The sequence below is a fragment of the Ciconia boyciana genome, chromosome 2, assembly GCF_034638445.1.
Source record: "Ciconia boyciana chromosome 2, ASM3463844v1, whole genome shotgun sequence".
NCBI lineage: Eukaryota > Metazoa > Chordata > Aves > Ciconiiformes > Ciconiidae > Ciconia > Ciconia boyciana.
The window spans coordinates 134,175,947-134,196,816 of record NC_132935.1 but is presented as its reverse complement, the minus strand read 5'-3'; the positions used below and the strand labels follow the sequence as shown (position 1 = coordinate 134,196,816).

Sequence of the window (20,870 nt, the reverse complement as noted above, 5' to 3'; positions counted from 1 at the left end):
TCAGCGAGACAGTGCAAGGCTTGGTCCTCTCACTGCTTGGCTGCATGATTTGCTTTCTAACCAGCTTCATCAAAGAGAGCGAGTCCTATCATGGTTTTGAGGCACTGGAAGGCTTTGGGAAAACTCCAGGCTTCAAATGCCATGCATACTTGTTCAATACAAAAGTACAAATCACCAAAATGGATGAAAAGTTTAATCTGATTTTGTGTTGTTCCTTTTCAAATGTGGTCCCATTCATATTTTCAAGTCACGGTTTCTAGTTATTGCAGTGGCTTATTCATACAGCACTAGAAATTCTGACTGAAGATGTGTTTGTTTTCTAAACTTTCCTCAATAAGTGGGCTGGACAATTTTCCCCTCATAGAGCTTCCACTTTTTTTTTCCATTTTACTCATCCAACAAAAGCTAGGCTATTTCTGCATATACTCTGTACACTTTTTCAGTGAACTACTTGATCAATTTTTACAGCCCAAAATCCAGCCAGTGTGAAAAACTAGTTAATTCTGGGTTTTACATAACACTTAGTCTGCACATCTGGAGTTCTTAACTCAACATGAAAAGATAAGCCTTCTATTATGGCAAACCTTCTTTTTCCCCCTTTACTTCTGGGTATCCCTCAGAGGCCTTCCAGTTAGTACTAGACAAACTGATTCGACCAAATGATAGCTTCTTTCTTTACATTTGTCCATACTTTAATGACTAATTCAAAGCAGCCTGTATTTTTGTTTCCTCATTAAGTGCTGTATCAGATCAGATAGCATGGAGTAAATACTATCTCAAGCTGAGCAAGGTATGAAAGCCATCAGACCGTAGTATTTTCTAATATTTTTTGGTCCATTTAATGAGCTTTCAAAAATGTAATGAAAAATCTATGAAGTGCATATTTGGAACAGCTCAAGCTACACAAACTGAGGTAAAGCATTCCAGCCATCTCTGCCTGATATGGGAAACGCATAACCTGACAAGACTACTTGTATCAAAAGGCAGCCCCAACACAGCTGCCATATCAACCAGCTGCCACTGCCCTTGAAGCTACACAGCTCTCCTCTCTGCCCACCAGCCGTGCTCGTCTCCTCTTCCCTTCAGCCATAATGCCCACCTCTTCCTGGTATTAGCTCCCTACATGCTTGTTGGATTATGTGGTCTCCCATTAAAAAAAAAAAAGCCAAAAAAATCATTTGCAGAAGCATCAGTCCAGATATGACAAAGTACTTAAGAAATTTTCATATATGCTTATTACCTAACAGAATACTTTCCACAGTATTAATAACCTCAGCCTCTTTCATCAATCACAGAGAGCACAGTATCCTTTAGTACCCCTACTGCTGTCAGCTGGACCACTCTGCACGTGCAAGTAGGTTCAACAATTTTTTCTCCAGTAATGTAGGAGACATTGGTATTTGGCTGAAATGTACAATGCCATGGAATTTGTTACTCTGATGCAATTTAAAAATTGTTTGTGTGGTAATTTGGATGCGGTTGTCTCTTCAGATGCAACTTCAGGGCAGGATTGCTGGACTGAGCTACCCAGGTGCTTGTAGTGAAGTGCTTCCTGGACCAGACTTTGCGGGGTTGGCTTTCTCTTCCTCTCAGAAATACATAAGTAGAAGGCCAACTGTGACTATACAGGCTTGGATCATTTAAATTATGAAGTAAGGCCCCCTTTTTTTTTTTTAAGAATATTCTTTATTTTCCTGTTCTCCTTCACTGATGTCAGCATAAAGAAAAATCCTTCCTAATTAATATAATTACGGAATTGTACCATGAACTGCAGTGCAGGCTGTAAAGCACTTCTAACTGGACATCTTCAGGTTGCAAATGGAGGCTATACTTTTCCAAAGCAATCTTCCTTTAGAGATTTAACTGTGCTCTGTGATTTAGAAATACTGTAAGCATAATTTTTTCCAACATCATTTTGGCTTTTCTACTTGCAGTCCCAGCTGGGTCCTTCAATTTTGAGATAAGCAGATATGAAAAATAAACATTGCTAAGAAGAGAGCCAACTTGAGCAAACATCCAAAAATGCTGGATACTGAGTTTGGGATAAACCCAAATACACTCTTATGTCATCCAGTTCCATTATCTGACACCTGAATGGTGCATCAGAAAGAAATCAGCATTTCAGTGAAGGTAACAGCAGTAAATAGTTAACTTCCAAGAAAAGCACTATCTGCTTTAACATTTCTGGGCCATTGGTTTTGATTTGTTTGGGGTTGCTTTTTTTTTTTTGCCCCTTGGCTATGAAGGTTTTTTATTAGTTTCCTGAAAGCATGCAGTGTGTCTGCAAGTTCTCTGAATTGGCCATCTCCCCTTCACGTGACTTACACAGTGGAGTCCGTTTTCCATGATTTTATCTCCTTTCAGGTATTGAACATATAATAAATACAAAGTTAGAAAGCCCTGATTTTTGCAGTGCCAGTGAGGTCTCATGTGATTAATTTGCCGAGTAGGGCATGAAATGCTAAGAAACAAATGTTCCACGAGACAGGAACTGCACACAGTAAATGAAGCAAACCATGTTTTAAAGCGTTATATGAATGGTCCTACTTTGTTTTCCCAAGGGTAAATGAATATTTTATTATTTTTAGCTGATATACTGAAACTGATAAATACACTAATGCAAATTACTGATAGCAGCTTATGGACAAAAATTAAGCTAACTATATGTGTGGGAGAGAAAAAGGCATACAGTCCTGCTCTACTTAAATACATGAGTTTCAAGCTTAGCTAAAAAGTCTGACCATTCTGTTTCATTTACATATTAAGGCCACCTCCATTAGTCCAGTAAGCTGGATCAGAAGGTGACTGAATTTCGGAGTAGCACTTATTTCGAAGTAGCACTTGTGTTTAGAACTGTCACAGTGCCTCCAACAATGACAGTTACGAGTTATAGCTAAAGCCACAGTCATCCATAAGGATTTTGCTTTGGAGCCTAAAGATACACCTGGAAAAGGATCTTGAAGCAAGAGAAAGTTTCTGACCTGCAGGGAAACATTCACCCAAACTTTGCATGAAGTAAAGTCAAATTGCAATCCAGCCACGTTTAGGGCAGGATAATAGTTTTGGGGAACAGCTGCGTCCACAAAGCAAAACAGATCATGGAGAAAATTTTCCCTTCACATTAATATTTTTTTCTTCGAACAAAGCCTCATACTGATCCCCTTTGCTTGCCCAGTTATTGCTTCACAATATTTGTACAAATCTGCACCTGCTCCAGTTTGACTTGCACTTCTCCATGTAGTGTGCAAATGCATTAAGGAATGGCAGGTACTCTGGAACAGACACATCTTCCTCACATAAGAAATCAGTGGTCTAATCAAGAAAAGTCATCAACTTTAGAAAGATCTCATTGTATTTTATCCTGCTTTCCCTTTGGCAAAGAATTTGCTGTACTCATAATTCATGTAACCCCAGAGTAAAAACAGATTCTAACAAATGTTTGGCTGTGAGACCTGTGCAAACCCTGTCACAGCCGTCAGTTGTCTTCCTCTTCTTTAGGCCTTTCATCATTACACATTCTATAAAAATCAACTATTAAAGGACTGGCTTTTGCATGCGTCTAAAGAGAGAACTGATATATATAATGGAATAATTGAAATATATATAAAATGGAATAAAGGAGATCTCAGTGGCTTATAGAAGTTTTTTGAAAACATCTAAAGTCTATCAGGTGAAAATAATAAATTTATCTGTATTGATATTTGATTTTTCAGTAAGTGGCATGCATTTCAGAAATCCACTGTCTAGAAACCTTGTCATTTTAAAGTTATTGTGACACTAAGGTCAACCTTACTGTCTTACAGGTAAAATCCTGCCAATCCAGGCACTGGAAATAACAAGGAAATTATCTACTGGGATAATTTGAGAAAGGAATGAAATAAATGTTAATGTATTTTGGAAAACTCCAGCTGAAATGCCACACTGATAGGAAAAATGTTTCAAGTGTTATACAGCAGATGTCAAATTTGGCTGGAATCTGGTTCACTGAAGACAGGTCAGAAGGACAACTGGGAACTGATACTTTTTAAGGAGTGAAAGATTCAGCTTTGTGGATCCCTTCTAGGGAAACATGAAACAATTCCAACTTTCCTGGGCATGGTTTTCCTAGGTGCTGGAGAAAATGATAGAAAATTCATCTTTATTATGTATTTCAGACTCCCATCGCTTAAGCACAGACATGTAGGAATACATAGAAGTATACATTGATCATGAAGAAGTAAATAATAATCCTTGTTCTTATAGATATTAAATTATATGACAAAGACTTGACTTTTGCAGCAGGTCATTTTATCAGAAAGTAATTTATAATTTTCACTACATTTCTACCCAACAAACATTCACACATTATCACTAAGGCTGGAAATGCTCCATAGTGTATGGGAAATTAATTTTTTGGTATGAAATGGGTGGTAACTTACCAATATTATGTATGACCTCCCTGAAAACACTATGATTTTTGTAAGAAGAAAAACATCATTTTCCACCAGTAACTCTGAAGTTTTTGTTTTATTTTTGAGAAATTAGACCACTTTCCAAAACTTAAAACTGAAACGTTGATCTCTCCACCGCCCAAAGCACATGCCTGTGCATGTTCCTGGACAAGAGCATGCCTGTGTCAGCTAAAACTGTGGCCTATGACAGACACAAATTTAGAAAAGTGTCTAAAATTTATTTTTAGAAAGAAAGTAACTGAGATAATAGACAAACTTATACCTCTAAATTGTTTACATCCTTTTGCCACCTTTTACATCCTTACATCACCTTGTTGTGGTGTTACAGACTCTGTTCTGCCTACAAGGCTGTAAGTGTACTTCCCCTGGGCCAACTTACAATACAGCAAAATCCAATGCAATGTGAAGATTGTTCTTTGAGTTCTCTGCCTGTTGGTATACATCAACCTGGTAAAATATAAGATCTGCTGAGCTGTACCCAGTAATGATCGGCTTCTAAATATTGGTCTTGTGCACCTGGGCAACTCTCTTATCTTCTGCACAGCTAAGCAGCTGTGCAGCTTGCCTAGCCCCTCTGTCAGTGATGTTTGTTTGGGTTAATTAGTTAACATTAGAATGGGAAGGGGATTAGAATGGGAGTTAGAAGGGATGTGTCCTACTCGTCACAATGTCTTGCCATGACTGTTCATTACAGTATGATGTGCATGGCAAAAGGCAGCTTTTCTATACTGAAAAATAAGCTGAAATTAACCCCACTCTCTGTTTCTGTCACCTTGTGTGAATGTCAGGAACGGGTTCTTGGTTCACAACCTTTTTATCTCTTGAAAATATTAAACATAAACCACCATCTGATAAGCAGTGATAGTGCATTTTGTAAGGGAGTTGTAAAACAGATAAGGCAGTTAAGAAACCTGACTTAAAGTTTTCTCTCTGGCTCAAGGGAAGTTCCTGCTCCTCACATACAAAATCAGTCTACAGGGGAGAGAATAACAGTAACCGAATGAAGGTGTGAGGGTACTGCGCCTCTCGCGTAATAATTGCAAATTCTAAATGATAAGAAGAAACAGGAACTGTGTTTTTATTTTAGCATTTTCTGACTGCTCCAACAAATCAGTAGTGCTCTCCCTGCCTATTTATGGCCCCTTTGGTGGAGGAAGGCATTGCATCTCTCTCTCTGTTAGTGGTTATATCCAGTTATCTGCCTGCCACTGTATAAACTTCCAGTCTATTTGCTACTAATTTGTTATCAAAGGTTTTAGGTGTAATTTGATTCTGATAATTGTCACATTAAATGGAGATGAGATTTAGTAGCAAAGTTCAGACTAAACATCGGTCGAACCAGTCACCAAATATATCCCATCTGCATATCCCACAATGGCTCATAACCATCAAGGGCGTTGTGGTGAGAGGGACACTTCATATCCTAAAATTTCACTTGTGTATTTCAAATTATATTTTTACCATCACTTTCCAGATTTTAATGCTTGATTTTGTAGCTGGAGCTCAATGCTAGGGCTCAGTATGTCTTGGCTAAGTTTACTTTACTATGATTGACTTAACTGATTGTCTACCCAGGCACTGTTCCCCAGTTTCTTGATATAAAATAAGGGAGACAAAAGGTTTTGCTGCTTCACTAGGAAGTTGAAGCCCAGCCAATAATGTAATGCTTGCAAAACATCTTTAGTCTCAGATGACAGTCATTATCAAAACTTCAGGTATTACTAATTTAGGGGTGTTAAGCAATAACAGCTCTAAGAATAAAATTGTTCCTGCTGTGAGCGGGTAATGGCTGAATACCGAGAGTGATCAGAGAAGGGAGGGAAACTCCTGCATTTTCCTTCGATGCCCAGGGATTTTTTGGTTTGTTCTGCCAGTTCTTACAGAGTAAAGTTTGGCCTCCGGCTGCCTTTTCTCGCTGGTGGCACACAGAGCAGCAGCAAGGGCACCTGTCCTTGGTGACCTTTCAGAGGCACGAGGCAGGGACAAGCACGGCTGAGCGTTGCCAGTAGCTGCCCAAGAAGGCTGGTGAGGTCAGTGGTGGCAGAAAGGAGGAGTTATTGGAGGTTGAGGACAGAGGGGAGAAAGAATAGCCCCAGGAATTAGAGCAGGAGGTATCCTGGTTGCCACAGTGCCTTTCTATAGGGTTGTTTATGACTATATAGCATGCAACAGAGGGCACGTCTTTTATAGTGGGAGGTAAACAGGAATGACCTCAGCGCAGTGTTTCAAGTTTTTTAATTAGATTGCCCTTCACATTTTTATTACATGTTTCAGCTGGAGCCCAGACTGCAAATGCTGGCTGCTGCAAAGTCAGGCTGAGCGTATTTGTATACGCACGTGTCCCTGCATACTGATAATTGACCAGCTTGTTCAGCTTTTTCTTACGGTGTCTCCACGGGTGTTTCCTTACTGTTTTACTGTCATGGCAGGGTTGTTACTGAGATAAGAAACAGTGCTGGCTTCAGCTACTGAGATCTTTTTTCTCTCTTTTAACTAATTCCACCAACATACAGGAGAGCAAATGAAGGAGGGAAGGTGACTTTTTCATAAAATGCAATAGTAGCTCTTGCACTTCTTCTTTTTCTTTTTTTTTCTTTTTTTTTTCTTTTTTTTTTTTTTTTGCATTTACTGCCTATGATTTTGTAGCCTTTAAAGCAATTGTGCTTCGAACCCTGATAACCTGTTCAGTATCAGGTACACATCTGACTTTTCTGTCTGTACAACCTGGGCACTTCAAGCTTTCTTTGCATTCTTACAGCACTTCTGTGGATCAGGAAAGGTGTATTTCATAAATTCAATTTCATAAATAGATAGATATTTAATAACTTCAATAAAATCTTCCTTTTTTTTTTCAATAAGTAGGGGGAGAAAGTGATCTGCCCAAGATCGTGTGAGTTAGCGGTAAGAGAGCTAAAAAAGCAAACAAATCCTAACTTTCTAGATCATGTCATCTCTAACAATTGTTTTCTGAAAGATTCGGAGTGAAGTTGCTATTATAAGCCCAGGAAAGTGATAGAATAACAGGAATAAGGGGTATAACATAAGGAAGGTTTTGTGTGGAGTATCAGTTTAATTCTCCACATTCGCTTCCTTGAATCAAGGTTGAATCAACCACTTCAGTGTCTGATTTGCCTCTCCTATGAACTCTAGCTTCTGGTGGAAGAACTTCAGTCTAATGTAGTTCATGATATGCACATAAAAGCAGCTGCTGGTAATACAATAACACTCCTTAATTTCCATCTTCATGTCTCCTCAGTACTTGAAGTTTCAAATACTATCTTGAGGAAGCTCCTTTGAACCCTCATTTTGCAATATTTTTAGGAAAGCTTTTGGAGTGTAGTATTTTGAAGAGTATAAAAATAATCTAGCCATTTGGAGAATTTTATTTAATAAAAACTATATATGAAAAGCCATTGCCTTTTCGTAGCTATATAAAAATTAATTTGCCCACAAAATAATTTTAAATACATTTTGAAAACTTCCCTGATTGCTACATTTAGTGCAAGGTGCTCTTCCTACTGAAATCCATGGGAAGAGATTCCTTCTTTGTGGAGGTGACAATGACCAGAAAATAACCTGAGCTCTATTCAACTATTCAACCATAGAAATACTGAGGCTGTCATGACAGCAGCATTTTAGAATTACTTCAGTTTGTCACTCCTACTATTAATCTATATGGAATTTTAAAGTTATAACAGGTCCTTTCCACTGTCACTGTGATTCTTAGAAATAAAACAAAGGAAAACAAGATATATGTCTCTCCTTCACTCTCTACTCAACTTGTAACTCTTCCTTGCCAGTTACGGTGGCACTATTATGCTACATTGGTGTAGACAAATTTTATTATTTTATTTTCTTGTATTAAATGTGCCTCAATGGGCAGGATAAGTCTTGCCCATGATACTGCAGTCTTTCTTCTTCAATTAAGACATTTTAATGAGGACATCAGTAACCAAGTTTTATCCGACACAGTAACATTCCTAGCTTTATATAAAACAGACCATCAAAGCAGGAGAAATTAATACATATAGTTTAAAAACTGTGGATTTTAGCTAGTCTTTTTTCATGTGTGTGACCACTGACACAACAAGCCACATGACTTTTCTGCATGTAAATACTCAAATCACTAAATGCAAGTCCATAATATTTACCAAATTCTTCAGTGCTGTTGATTACTGTAAACATTTCACAAACATGTGAAATGAAAATCGTCAGAAGGAAACAACCACAAGCACAGCTTTTTATAATGCAAGGTTCAACTAAGTAAGTCAGATGCTCTTTTTTGAAAGAGTGAGCCTTATGTACTGAGACTCAGACAGCAAGAAGCACAGTTAGCCTAAACTCGACCTAATTTTTTGGTCTCCATGAGAATGTCAGTTAAGACTACTGTGATTCAGTGCAACATTTCAAGAGGATGTTAAAGCTGAATGAATTCTGTGTTTTGATTATTTAAACAAATAACATGCTTACTGAAAGTTTTGATCATCGTGAACCATCTTCTTTACAGGCTTTCACTTGGGGAAAAAAATGGGTTGACATTTGCAAACATGTCATGATGTACCCCTTATATTCAAGTTGGGATACAGTTCCCACATTCAAACACATCATTTTAGATGTCTGCTTGTAAAGAAGGTGTCCAGCTCACATTATTCTCAATGAAGCTCTAGTCTATAGAGCAAGTGAGATATCCAGAGTGCAGAAATCTGGTCAGCTCACCTTAAAGTAGATATCTACATTATTGACTAGACTCCTGTTGGCCATAATGGGAATTTGGACACATAGTTCATATGCAGGCATCAACATGTAGTCACATAAATGTAGGTATCTGAGTCTGTCAGCTGAATCCCATTCCCTGTGTAGGCTGTAGAAGAGCCAAGTGCAGTCCCGTAATTTTCCAAAGAGAATTTTAATCCTCCCCCACTAGCAAGGAGAATTTGCTAATCACCAGGTGTCTAATCTCGCCTGTAAAACTGCTTCATGCTGTGTACATAATTCGGCATTAGTTGGAGCAAAAGCAGGACTCGAAGTGCCCTGCCAGCTATTGGACGCCCCACCAGCGTGATTTCGTCTCCTATCTCCTGCTGCAGCGGGACCTGTGGCCTGGCACTGGGGCACCCTTTTCTTTTGGGACACTCAGAGCCAAACCCATGACACACATCCAGCAGAAAAGGAATTTAAATGCTGTGTGTCCGACAGTCTGAGCTGCTGGTGGAGAAGGGCTTCTCTCCCTCCTTCTTGAATGGTTTTAGCACTTCAGTAAATCTTGGCTTTGTCCTGTTCCACGGCTGGATTTTATGTGCTTTTGGCGAGGGAGGGATTGTTCCCTGTTGCACTCTGGTTAAAGCTATCATAAGCTCACACTGGGGTCTGGGGCTGGAAAAGAGACAATAGTAGCTTTCCTGATTAAAAAATAAATAGATCTCCAGGCTCTCAGGAGAAATAACTGGGTTCTGAGCCTAGATTAATTTTTACCAGGTTTATAGGTAGGGGAATGTTGCAGAATGTTGCTATTCCACAGCATTACAATACAAATGGCTTGGAGGTGTAAAAGTGAATGATAAATGTTCAGATTGTGTCTTCTTATTGGTTATAGGGTAGCATCCAATATAAACAGAGTAAAAAAAAAAAAATCAATGCATTCACAGTGATACTGTCTGAAAGCTCCTCCTGATTGCTGTCTTGGACATATGGTATGAATTTACTTGTAATTCATTAAAAGCTTTTTTGAATGACATCAAAAAGGAAAAAACACAGTGCATATTGACTTCAAGGATATTTAGTAATGAGCAGTGCAGCTGGGATCTTCTAATTATTTCCATAAGTATCAGTTCATCAGAATAGTACAACTGGGTCCTAGTGAATTACATAGACTGTTATAAGGAGGCACAGCAGGAAAAAATCTTTTTTTTCCTTTTTCATTGGCCTAAATAAATTTTTATCCATTAATAAATCAAAGTAATATTTGAGTAACAACCATTTTAAAACTGAGTTTCTTCTTTTTCTTTTAGTTTACTTTTGGTGAAACTGATCCCAAATAGTTACTTTTTAGAAAGCCTATTTTACTATCATTCTGCAATGCACCTAAAGATTCCTTAAAACAAAGTATCGCTTCTCTGAACATAAGTTATTTTATGGGCCAGTTAATTAATTGATACACTACCTGAATTCATTCCTGTACTAAGTCATTCATTAGACAATTAGGAGACCATTCAGGAGCTTCAAATAGATTTTGGTAGTATAGCATAGATAATTTGACATCCTTTTGAAAAGAATAAGGGAGAATTAAAAAATACATGGCAGCAACTACAGTTATTTTTCAGTGTTCCTACCCTTTCTCTCATAATCACAGGCACATAAAAGAAGATTAATATCTTGCAAAAGCTAGTCTCTGCTAGTCTAATCTTTTTTGGCAGTCTGTTGCTAACTAGAAAAGCCTAACCGTTTTCTGAATCTTTAAGAGCTATTCAGGTATGTTCTTGTGCATACCTTGGAAGCACCAAGTCCTCCTTAAAAGGAAATATCCTTCATCAGACCTTTTTGATGCCCATGTTAATTTAGATCCAACCAGAAGTTCATTAGAGTTCTTGTAATCTGTTTAGAAAGTAGTACAACAGAAGGAAGGTTTGGTAAAAGCCTAGGCATGACTGTGCAGTGATGCATACAGAAATGTAGACTTACATAACTAGTTTAATATTGCAAACACAGTTAGAGCTAAAAGTTCAGCACTGCATGAAAGCAGTACAGACAGTCCTGATCTAGGGTTTACATCAACAGGATAAAAACAAGTATCTGTATCTCACTAGCCCCCTTAGTTGCCTGAGCACTCCCTGGTCCACATGAAGGGTTTACTTCACTCTTGTGAGCACAAATTGTTAAAGATTACACTGGACAAAACATGCTCCTAAACGCTGCTCACCCAGCCGAAGGAGTGGGCCAGGAACTGATGGGAAAAGGGGGTAGTTTTAGATCCCAATCTGCAGAGTATTCAGATAACTAAGGTCAGTGAATACTGTTACTTCTCAAGTGGAAGGAGAAAGAAGTAGGAAAAGGAGATTGTAGTGATAACTGAGAGTCTACCACATGGTGCTCGAAAGGGGAGGATATTTAGAAGATGCCAGCATCTTCCTTTTAAGCACTGGGGTTTGACTCAGTCAGCTTTGGAACATGGAGTTCTTGCTCTGCCTCTTATCACAAGCTGTCTACACATCAGCAAGGTGTAATACTTTGTTCCTTCTCTCAGCCCTGTCAGTCAGTCTTGTTCCCTCTGAACCAGAACTTGGTGCTGTGGAAGCCAGCATCAGGACTGGCCACCACAAACACAGCAGTCTGAGATGCGGGAACCACTGGTTGACAGAAATCCTACTGCTGTTGTCTGAAGTGCCAAAACATATTTCCTCAGAAGAGAATATGGACAAGTGCGTGTGAATGGGCTGTCATGTGAAAAACCCAGCTATCCCAAGGGAAAACAATACTGTGACCACATAATGCAACTTTATGAGCAGAAGTAACATCTTCTCTAACCCAAGAGATTTAAGCCAGGTTTACAGTTAGGATAATTTATTCTGGTGATCGGTTGTAGTTTATGCACAAGTAGTACAGGGCAGCTGGCTTCAGAAATTTGCCCCATCTCCCCTGTTCCAGGATAATTCCTCCTTAATCCTAGGATGCCTTTTCTCATTCATGCCCTCAGGAACCATGTAACTTGGAGGTGACCATGAGGTGTAATGTTAGGGGATAGCTAGGATTTTCAACACTCAAGGCACAGAAAAAGGAATGGGAACTTCTAAACAAAGGAAAAATATGGTTTTGGAGTGAGGGAAGTGGTGATACCGGCTGCACAGGCAGGTGCTGCAGCTCTCAGAAGAGAGGACAACCATGGTGTGGAGCACTGTGGGGGAGGGTGTTGTAGCAGGTGATTTAGGACCAGTTGTGCTCCTGAACCCCGTGGCATCACCTCCAGCGCAGTCCTGACAGCCACCCTCTTCATCTGTCAGGAAGGTAACCATGTATGTTATTTAAATAGGGAGCCCATTTTTATTTGTCTTCTTAAGTTTTATTTTAGTTAGGGTTAAATGCTTTATATTTATCTTCAAACACTTATCTTTTGCCTCTGCTTTTTAAACTTTCCTTTTCCTAGATTAAATAGTATCAGTGGAAGGTCGCTGCCCACGCACATCTTTGCAAAAAAACCATTCCGTTTTAACCGTGGTCTGTCCTGGCAAGGGAAACACTCAGTGATGTGCTCATAAGAGTCATGAAGTGCATGCTCGGTGAGCAGGGATGTTTACACTGATTCCTTTAGATGAAAAGGACCGCATTCACTGACCCTTGGGAGCATATAAACATTTAATCAGAACATCATTCAGTAGTAAACACATACTACCTGTATGAATAATACCTGTTTGATTGAGTCATGTTATTTAAATACTATATATATATTTATTTATATATGTAAATATAAACAAAATCTACAAAATGCTAGATTATTGGAGGGGGAAAGCTAGAGCAAAAGAGAGAGGTCCTTGCCCTCGACATTTGACATTGTGTTGAGAAATATTTAAAGGAAAGTAATTGTCACTTGTTCATTTCCTCTGAGAGTCTGGGATTAAAGAATAAATGATTTTAAATTCTCTACGTTGCCCACACCCTGTCCAGCGCTGTGCAGCACATTCAAAATGTTGTTCAGGTTAAAGAAAGGGGCTTCGCTGGTGCTACCCTTGTAGTAAAGACATTTGATATTTTCTTCACATTTTCATATGTGAACTGTTGCTAATTCACCATCACCTAACTTTTTGATGTGAGATGGGACAGTCCTTGAATAAGACCTTTCAGAAATAGAATATGTGGTTTCTACCCACACAACTTCATTCATCCCAGGGCTATGTTAGTAAAACACTATGAAATCCTACCAGTGAACAAACCGTATCAGTAGCTATGTCTACACCGCTAAAAATATCTAACTCCTCAAGAGTTCCATGGCCTTCATGGTTTCAACAGCTTTTATCCATTCTACTCAGAAATACCCCTTCTGGAGTGGACTGGCCGCATTTCTATGGTCTACCACTTAATCTGAGTTTCCTTTGCATCTCATGTGGTGCACCCAAACCCCTAAGACATACTGATTACTTCTTGTCTTTTAACAGTCTGTAGTGCTGTGTATGAGTGCTGAGCTCATACAGTGATGTTACACAGAAAGCAAAACTACAGAGAGATATTTTTATAGTCCAAAGTGAAGGATATGGATTGCATGCTCTAGGATATGGTATGGTGGTGTGCAGAAATGAGGGCACAAGGGCCTTCCAGGACTACAGAAGATGGAAAGAACCAAAACTGTCCTATAGATATTAGTTTTTGAGAGCAAACTCATCTGAAAGTGAACTAATTAGTTCACTCCAAAAAGAAGCCTGGAAGTTAATTAATATGTACTCCATGTTGATGACCCACCCCAGGATATGGACTAGGTAGTGAAGTCATTGGACAGTGCATGAGATGGCACCTGGCAGATATATGCTAGAAGAAGCTGCAGAAAAGGACGTTATAAATACATCCTGAGGATGTATCTGAGGACCAGAGTTCACCTCTACATCACCTTTTCTAAGTGCTCTGACATTTGTCCAATTTCCCATCTCTCAACAGTAGAAACCTTTGCCAAAACTGTTGCCAGCTGTTCCACAGATTCAGTTTATACCTGACCTCATCTCTTTAGCCAAAATACAAGATGTACCAGCTTTGTTCTGGTTTGTTCTTCATTATGCTTATTAGCCCAACAGAGAAAATAAAGCTGATGAGGATCTCAGAAGACAATTATTATCTTTCCCCAAGCCTCAAGGCAAGATCATCTATACCAAACTTTTCATTGTAGACAATTGCTTGACTTGACCTGAAAAAAAAGAAAAGAAAAAAAAAAAACAAGAATCTAGATGCCATCAGTAATCTGGCCCAGTGCTTAACTAGCCATAGAGTTAATGCCACTTTCCTATTACCTACTTTTTGTCTTTCGTACCATAAATCAGTGCAACAGTAGATATGGAAGACACTGGATTACATTGTTTTTGCAACAGTCCCTCATATTTTTCTAAACTAAATTGCATATTTTCCACTACACCAAACCCAGTTCCATCTGTCTTTCCTCAGAGGTCATGTCTTTTATAGCCCTTTAATTTTGTTTTCTTCCATAATTCCTATCACCCACATCTTTCTTGAAATAACCAAAATTAGACACAGCACTCCAGCTGAGGACCTAACAGAGCTAAGCAGAGAAAACACTACTCCATGTGTTTTGCATATGACTCTTCTGTGCTTTTGTGAATTTTGCTTTTTTTCACAGCAGTTTGACATTGTTGGCTTCTGTTCAGTTTTCCATCCACTATATCTCCTAGATGCTATTCTGCAGAAAAGCTGCCTACAAAGTCATTGCCAGCCTCTACTTACTGATAGATTATTCCTACACAAAGATAGTATCCTGTGCTCCTGCATGAAAGAATGACCTCTAATTTGTGTTTCAAGTCCGTAACAAGTTCATATGAATTGACAACTCTTTTTATCCCCTTTGCCCTTAGACTGCCTTTCCATGAATAACAATAATCTTCCTATACTCAAACTTATTTTCTTTATTCTGTTGTCATTCCTCTCTTTTTTCCTAAAGAATTGTGAACTTCATAATTTCACCAGAACTTTCATCCAAATTTTCTTCCTTGATGGCATTCTACTTCTCAGGATGAAATGTAGAAAAGCCTATCTCCAGTTAATTCTCTCACCTCTTAAAAGAAAATTTTGTTCCCGGCACTTTCCAAGAATTTTTTGGGGGCCTGTGTTGCCCAACAGATATCCAGGCATGTAACGGTTTCTTTAGTCCTTTCCTTTTGCTAGACTAATGAAACATCATCTTCCTAATATTCCTGGTGTGACGGACCAAAAACCATTGGTTTGTCTTTCTCCTGATATAGGGAAGGCCTTAGAATAAGTAACTTGCTTACATAAGGCAGTTCCTCCTCCCTTTCCCTTTCTTTCCTCCCTGTCTTTCTGAAATAGGTGTATATCTTGACATTCAGTCCTGTGAATTATCTCTATACATCTTTATCAGTCTAACTCACCATTTTGATAATGCATTAAGTTTTCCTTTTTAAGGTATATAAAGGGTTCAGCAGAAAGTCTGCCTTCTGTGCTTCCTATTATCTTACTACTTATATCACCCTATTACTTAGAAGAAAAAAAAAATGGGTATTTTCTTTTATGGAAAGCAATGAACCACATTGACGTGACATTTTTTTAAAGGCAAGAAGAATTATAGTAATTACTTGAGAAATCTGCAAATTCTTCATACTTATCAGTTAAGTCTCTCCTAAAACAGATGTGCAAACTTCATAGGAGAGAATAAAATGCATTGTGAAAAAAGCAAAATGTGTGAAAATGTGTGAAAAAAGCCAAAAGAAAAAGAAAAAAGCAAATGTGTACTACAGAGAACTTGTAAAACCATTTCAGCCTCAATAAATTCTTGCAAGTTGTTCTGGTTAGAAACAATTATGATTAAATAGCTATCTTTGATATAATTCTGTTTAGTTAAAAGAATCAGATATGTTCCCGCTCCCCAATTTCAGGAAAACCGCAAATAATTGTTTTGCTTCATTACAGCATAAGGACTTTTGGACAACATAGCTCAGACTTTCTCAGAAACTTCAAAAAGTGTTGTGACATATTTCTTTACTCTACTCTACCTGATTTTTAATTCTTCCAACACTCACCTCTACCCAGACTTTCTCCATCCATCGCGCCAAATCCCTGATAGCTCTGCAGTTGCCAATGCTATAGTAGTATACATATAACCTGGGTTTGGTTTGGAGAATTACAACATTTTAGTTAGCTGCTCCCTGTAAAGAAACTAGAAAACTTCTTAACTTCTAGTTTGTAAATGTGATTAATATCCCCAAACTTTTTGACTAGCTTAACCAATGGTGTAATTAAGCTTACCTTAGTCAATAGAATTTACCCCACTCTCATTGCACCAGCTGTTAGTCTGAAACTGGGGCCTTTCTATTTTGTACTACCCCAGCTAGGTTTAGCATGGATTGCTGTGACAGAGAATGGGGAAAAAACTGTATCTTCTAAAAGACACAGAAGCCCACAGCTGCTCCGCAAGAGAGTCCTTTTCATTCCCTGTGGGTACTCGGTACTGCCAGTTTGTATAGCCCAACCTGGACCAGTCAGGCAGTGATGGAGAAAACCCTACCTTTCCCCGCCCAGACATTACTTAAGCTTAGGCAGAATCTTTCTATTCATCTTTATATTGACAAAAGTTAACTATGTAGGATATATTCATAAGTCCCACATTCATAACCCAAATGGCCAACATACATAACCTATTACTCAGTAAATTCAGTGAAGAACTTCCAATGATAATGAGCCACTCCTTTTATGCCCACCAAAATATGACCCTCTCTGAGAGTAAGGCTGCAAGTACTGTGCCATGACTACAGCCACTACCGGAGGTTATTAACAATATCACTGTTGAGCTTGAGTACAATGCATATGGCCCTGTGCTGCTGTAGAAATGTGGGAGTTGATTACAACTAATGGTGACGAGCCCACAAAGCCTACAAGACCTACAGTATAAATGTTCCATTTTGGTCCGATTTCTGACAAGTAAATAAGAAAACAGGAGCTTTTTCTTTTATGTTTTAAGTGATTCTGGCAAGTCTTTTCTGGCTGAATCACAGGTACAACGCAGATGAAAAAGCAAAAGTCACAAAGCAACTAACACTGAAGAACAGTAAGTAAAGATAAAGGTCTTCTATAGCTCCATCCTGTTAATTACAACCCAGCTGCATGGGAAAGGTAGGTGGTCAGCTGCAATTAAGGCAACGGGTCAAAAACTAGCCCTGACTCCCCATGTGTGGCTTCTGGGTGCAGGCTGGGTGTCTTGTTGGTGCTCTTCTGGTCTGTTGCAGAAGTCAAAAGGCAATAAGCAGCTATGACACTTGTAAAATACAATACACCTTCTTTGTATTTGACTCTTATTTTGAGATGTTCCAGTAAAGTTGGGTGTCTACTACTTTTGCATACCATACATTGTATTCTCTTCAGTGTTAATGCTTTGCTGGGGAAATGAGTTCTCGTTTCCAGCCTGTGTTTTGGGTATTTTTGGTGGGGTTTTTTGTTTGTTTGTTTTTAATCATGTTGTGCTTATGGTTAATAGTTCTTTAAAGTAGATATCTTTTCTAGTTCAGTCAGTTATGGCTGGTGTTAATTAATGATGCTTGACTGTGTTTAATTTTGCTTTTCCTGTCACTGACTGCTTTTGGACAGATGAACCAAACACATGGAGGCATGGGTGAATATTGTCTGTTGGAATAGAATACTTCTCAGACGCAGCAAGTGTTTTCCAAAGTTACACAAATATTTTTGGATAAAAGAAGAAAGAGTATTTCCCCTCCAAATCACATTATGATATTTTATCATAATGTCCTCCCCAAAATTACAAGGGCATTATTGTAAACTACCATTTCCTGTGTTGCTTCTCTGCCTTCTTTTATTGATGGGAGTCTTCTCTGCTTGACACGCGCATGTTTTAGTCCAGGACTTTTGCTTCTGTGAAAATGTCAGATTGTGCTAATTTATTTTTTATTTAAGCGCAGAGTAGTTGGCTGTAATTAGAGTACGAGTTGATGTTTCTCAGCAGGTTAGATCAGGAATCTTTTTCTAGGAAGCTATTTCTTCCTCCTTTTATTCATTTTATTTTTTAATCTTTTATAATCATTATCTGTTTGTTTATGATTTGGGATTCCCCTTGCCCTCCCCCCACCACCACCTTTGGAGATGCTCATTAACCTGCATAGAGTATAACATCACTCCCAAAGGGTGAAATGGGGAGGGGGGCGAGAGAGAAGGAAACAGCTTTCTTCTGAACTTCTCAGAAAGCTTCTCTTTTCTGCACTATCAGTTGTTTGCCCTGCTCATCTCGCACACCCGTTTTGGACTGTCTTTTCTATGCAGGAGAACTCTGAGGCTTTTTCTTACCAGGCATGTGCTGTGTAGAGCAATGGATCGGAATTATAATTGACACTTTATTGCTACTGTGTGTGAGTAACTGACAAAGAAGTTTTGAAAAGTGAAAGTGTCTGTGTTTCAGAGGTACCAAACACTCTCTAGCTGCCAGCAATCCCAAGTAGGATGTGTGGGTACTTAGCACCTCTGAAAACTGGTCCAAGAGAGTTTTGTGGGTTCATACTACATCTGTTCCTCTACTCTGCTATCCATGTGCTCTGTCAGCCCCACACCCATCATCAAACCCAGGCATTTGCTTTCTAGGTGGGATGTCCCTACATTTAAAATTTTAAATGTGATGTTATTTCTTCTGAAAATAATAGCTAATCAGCTCTTTTAACAAAAACTGAGACATGGTGAGGCATTGTTCTTGCTTCCATTGAGATGAATAAGAAAAAACCTGTTGCCTTCGGTGAAGGAAATACTGCATACAGCTGTGAACCTTGGGGCTGGGACAGCGAAGTACTTCAGCTTGCTGTTCTGTCTCTTCTCCTAAAAATCTGTAAATTCAGATTCTTCATGGCAGCAGAAGCCAAAGCTTTTCATTAATTTTGAGCCATGGATGTGCGTTTTGTAGGCTTAACGCTGAGTCTGTGATATAAACCCTGGGTAATGCTAACGAGACAAGAAAGTATTAAAAAAGTAATAGGTCTGACATGTAGGAGTTTAAATCTAACTGAACATACAGGGTCTCAGTGCGCAGGAGGCAGTGATGCATAATAATGCCTTTTCTTCTGAGGTTCTTTCAGGGCATCATAACCAACATGTAAAACGTAATCTGAATCCTGTGGGGAAGGCAGAAAAGGGAAGCTTAAATTAGGCTGAGTCCTGAACTTGTTACTTGACAATAACTTCAGCTGAGTAACTAGTTTAATTATCTGGGACTTGGCTTTGCGATAATGGCACTTGAGTGGATGGGAAAATGACTAGGAGTTTAGTTTTCATAAACACTAAAGGCATTACTGGAAGTAAATGATACAGATTCCAATATGTGCGTGTGGGGAAGCTGAAGAACTGTTGTTTTTAGGGTTGTACAGAAAATCTAATTTGTTTACCTGATTTCTTCAGAGGAAAAAAAAGAAAAACCACCCTCTGAGCTAACCCAAACCAAGAAACAGTCATACTTTTGCAAAAACAAAACCCCACACAAATTGTGGAAAAAAGGTGGGAATTAAATGAGCAAAATGTGATGCTTAGCTTCTGTAAAAACAATAATAAATTTGGCTAGCTTTGATCTTCATGTCATTTAGAAGTGGGAAATGAAAACTCTTATTATGTAATAACAATTCTTAGTTCAAATTCACCAGCATATCTTTACTCTTCATTGACATTCACCCAACGCAGTGAAGCAATTCCCCAAATTTGGTATGACCTTGCAGATAGCTTTCACAAGCCTGAATTTTTCACTGGACGAGTGATTCCTCTTCAAATACCCCCTCACCTCTGCTTATCAGCAGTTTTCCAAACTAAAATTCTTCTAGTTTTAGTAATGACGAGGCTCAAGCCGGAAAGCGATACTCTGGTAAGGGGGCCGAGGGGCTCGCTGCGTGCGGCTTGCAGGGCCGCAGACCTGTGGGCTGTTTCCGAGGGGGCTGCTGAGGGCAGGAGCCCGCCGGCCGAAATCACCGACCGAAATCTCTCTGCGGGCCCCTCGTCCGCAGCGCCTGCTGCCCGGCTGCGGCACCGACCTTCACCTGACACCCGAGCCGCGGGCGGGAGGCAGCGAGGGCGGGAGGGCGGGCGGTGTCCGCCGCTATAAAGCCGGTGGCCGGGGCGCGGGCGACCCGCCCCGCAGGGACCGCACCGCAGCGACCGCCCCGCGGGGACCGCAGCGCAGCGCAGCGCAGCGGGCCGGGCTGGCGGCCGCAGCCGCCGCGGGGCTGGGGGCGCCGCGCCCCGCCGCACCGGCCGTAAGGGGCCGTAGTGGCCCGAACGTATGGGCACAGCGTGGGTTGTGAAGGTAAGCCGAAATAACGTGAGGGAAAGAACCACAGACAGAAACCTAGCAAAAAGGATGTTTAAAAAAATTATTATTTTTTTTAATGTCAGGTTGATTACGCATTTTGTTATCATTATTATTTTAGCCTTCATCAAATTCGTGTGTGGTTTTTTGCTTGTTTTTTAACCTCTATATGTGATACATCAAGAAGAAAAGCCCAGGGAAACTTGGAGCATTGGTCATTTACCGCCTCTAAATCTTGCTTAGTTGGTGTATGGCATAACGCGTACATGTATCTTTACTCTTTGTCATTATAATCATGATCGTGTTACAACTCTTCAGTAAGTTTTACTCAAACGTAAGATAATGAGGGAAATCCTCTATTCTGTCATAGATCATCCACAATAATTTGTATATGAATGATCTAGGGATTTAGCGTA

The 20,870-nt window shown here is 39.4% G+C and overlaps 1 protein-coding gene across 1 annotated transcript in view; it reads left to right on the top strand.

The window, feature by feature from the left end:
• ABCB5 (ATP binding cassette subfamily B member 5) overlaps positions 1 to 20,870 on the top strand; it is an 86,049-nt gene that overhangs the window by 26,998 nt on the left and 38,181 nt on the right. The window lies entirely within an intron of this gene.